Raw genomic sequence first — 3,752 nt, 5'->3', positions numbered from 1 at the left:
CAGTACAAGATGGCTTACGTACATTACATTCAATTATGTATATTACATGTAATTTAAACAACCAATCAACAGTCTAGATTTTCAGATAGATATAAGGCTCACTGATGCTGGTAAGTTGGACTATTAAGTATTGGGCACTAATTTTTTAATTTTTCATTTATTATTTTTTGTTTAGTAATTTGATAGATACCATAAACTTTGTAATTCAATGTCAAGCACTAGTTTTAGTACTAATCATTTGCCACTTTTCATTATTTGTTTAATTTTTTATATATAAATCAGACAATTCAGTTAGGAAATCTGATGGAAAATGAAAAAAAATGTTTTTAAATAAAAAAAAATAAATAAAATAAAATAAATATATAAAAAAAGAATGAGAAATTAAAATGGTTGAAATGTGTGATTGAAAAACCATTTTAAGGATAGAGTCGGGGCCCATAAATGTCACTGTTAAGGGCTAAAATGCCTCTGCAGTGAGAGCTAACTCAGGTGAGTCAGGTGATTTCACCCACGTCTTTTGGGAGTTAAAAAATATTCTCTCTCAAATTGAATTGCTTGAAGAATGAGTCTCGTTTTTTTGCTTGCTCACCTTATTATTTTTTTTAACACATTTTTTTGCTAAACAAGCATTTAAATGAACTGCTAAAGAGTGTACTTTTCCATCTGCTTGAAGTAGACTATACTTCATGAGCTCAGTGATAAAGAACTCACTGTCCTGTTTCTTGATCAGCACTGAGATTAGTGGCGCTATCCAAGTGAAGGACAGCTAGTCCTACTGTAGCATAGCTCCTGCTAGTTTACCCAATCCAGCGCTAGCACTCAGTGGATTCCCCTGACACTGAATCCTCACTTGTTAGCAGCACAAGTGAGCTGACATGAGAACGAGAGAGAGAGAGAGAGGAGAGAGAGAGCGGGGGAGAGCCATAAGTCATTACCCGCTGGAAATAGCACATCATTGAAAAGATAAGCGCAACAATGAGTTCCCATCCCATGATAAATCTTGGGGCTTGCCATGTTATTTCCCCCTCTTATATATGGTTCCTGTTATTGAATTTAGCTCAGGACAAATAGCAGTGCTGGGCAGCTACTGGCTCCTTCACGCTGGTTTGGCCACTCGCTCTCTGGACACAGCCCTCCTCTCTGACCTGATAGCATCTAGAAGAGTGTGTAACTGTGCAATGTGTGTGAGCTCTACACTTGTCTTTCATTAGGCATTCTTTTTTTCATAATTGCTGCTTTTGATAACTTGTGAAATAGCTAAAATAATTGCAGCATATTACCAAATAAAAACATGATAGCATCACTAGAAAGCATCACATTATGTTTGTTACATCTTGTCAGGTTTTCAAATACCCCAAATGATTATTTTTATGTTGCAAAGACATAACAGAATCAAGGAATCTTTTTATAATAAATATATACCACTAAAAGGACACAATTAAAAACTTTTCAAAATGAAGCTGCTCACAGTGGTGCTGAAAGGAATGAGACATTTGAAATGTTTAGTGTCTCATAAAACTATATCACGCAGTTATTTTATTATATTATACTATATTATATTATATATAATATATATTATATTTTAGTTAAATCAACTTCTTATACTAGATTGACAGTAAAATATCCTCCTTCTGTCATCTTTTCATTATTAGACGTATCATTTTAAGGCAGCCTGGTAAGTGTAAAAGACTTACAGATAAAATTGTGAAAAGTGTCATATAGTGTTGAACAGATAAAGAAGTGAGAACCCTCATGAAGTCAAATATGTAGATGAGATGCAAAAATGAGCAGCATATTTCTTAAAATAATTATTATGCATTTTAAGTATATTATTTATAGTGTTTAACACTTCTTCAGTATCAGTGTTGAGATAGCTTGCAAATCATTCCTCATTTCTTTGCTGTTACTTACATTAACAGTTTTATGCTTTGTCATAAAGTTAAGTTAAGCATGTAAACTTATTTTATATTGCAATGGATAATGTTGTTCATGAATATTACTTAAGAATTTCTCTGGGGGCAGCACGGTGGTGCAGCAGGTAGTGGTAGTCGCAGTCACACAGCTCCAGGGACCTGGAGGTTGTGGGTTCAAGTCCCGCTCTGAGTGATTGTCTGTGAGGTGTTTGGTGTGTTCTCCCTCCGGGTGCTCCGGTTTCCTCCCAAAGTCCAAAAATACACGATGGTAGGTGGATTGGCGACTCAAAAGTGTCTGTAGGTGTGAGTGTGTGTGTTGCCCTGTGAAAGACTGGTGTTCCCACTAGGGTGTCACCCGCCTTGCACCCAGTGATTCCGGGTAGGCTCCGCACCCACTGCGACCCTAAACTGGATAAGTGGTTACAGATGATGAATGAATGAATTTCTCCTCTGTTATAATGTAATTTTACATTTGCTTAATCTTACAGGGGGAGTATGGCTACTTTTGCAACAAAAATCATAATCATTTTTTAACATTTATATATTTGAAAATACCACTTCCCATAACACACATATCATCATTGTCCAAAGAAAAAACATGTATTTTTTTTGCATTTTTATTTTTCTACTTTCAACAGTTTGAACACAGCATCACATTGTGTGAAAGTTTCATGATGACTGGACCAATATATGTACTCAAAAATTACATGAAATAAAATATTTTTACATTGACTTCCATTCACAGTTAAGAAGTTTTTTCCCTTTTCCTATAAAGTTACTATTTTAGATATACTCTTTATTTTGGTGGAGATATGGTGTAAAATTACTTAATGAAATTTAATCTTGTTACATAAACTTGCAGCAAAATTATGAATGTTTTTCTTATATGAATGTTTAGAGATAAAAACCCCAGCATAAATTACCTTATGCTCTAGGGACAAATCCCTTCTACTAGAAAGGTTACATGATTTCTATTGATATCAAAAGAATTATATTGGAGGTTTTGTGATCCTTTGATAACACGCATATATCTTGAGTATACAAATTTGAAACTTTTAGTTCACGGTGATATGTCAAGTGTTTTTTACTGTTTCTATCATGCTCCTCAAACTAAATGTACAGGATCCATCTACAAGAATCACACAACAGCTTAAAAATCCCCTGTCTGTTATTGAATTCACTGTCAAAGCCATTCATCATCACTGTGCTTGATTAAGAAGAGATCCATTAAGTGTATGGTAATGTATGTATAAGAGGTAGATTGATCCAGGCGGCTGGAGGCTATGATGAAAATAGGAGAGGAGAGAAAGAGTTGACCTATTGAAGACATACTCAATGCTGTGTCACTTTCCTACCGGCCCTAATCACTTAGCGGCATGTGATGACCTCGTGGAGCAGTCTGTTCGCTTTACGCTCTGTAGTCACTTGCAGCCATTTATGGCTCAAATCTGTGTTTGTGCGCTTATCTACATGCCTCACCTTCACCTTTAAAGAGAAAACTCTTTTCCTTTTAAAGCAAAGTTTGTTAAGATTAATTCTACTTAAGGTCACCTCTAGCAAACACCAGAAACACATGGGCTTTGTACAGAGGCCGGAACTGCTCTGTTTGCTACCTTGTTGTTTTATATGATAGAAAATTGCTTTTTGAATGATGGCCAATATTCTTATAACAGTCTTAAAGGCACTGTAACAATAACAGCTTGTTTAATACAGGAATGAATAGAGAATAGAAAGTGGTTGTGTAAAAAACCCCAAAAAATTTAATGCATTCTTTATCTCCAAAAGCATGTATATAGTTTAAAAGAAAAAAGTAAAATCCAGGAGAATTTTATGACGGTA

Source organism: Hoplias malabaricus, chromosome 4 (genome assembly GCF_029633855.1).
Source record: "Hoplias malabaricus isolate fHopMal1 chromosome 4, fHopMal1.hap1, whole genome shotgun sequence".
In the NCBI taxonomy this organism is placed as follows: domain Eukaryota; kingdom Metazoa; phylum Chordata; class Actinopteri; order Characiformes; family Erythrinidae; genus Hoplias; species Hoplias malabaricus.
Note: the sequence above shows the minus strand (reverse complement) of the source record.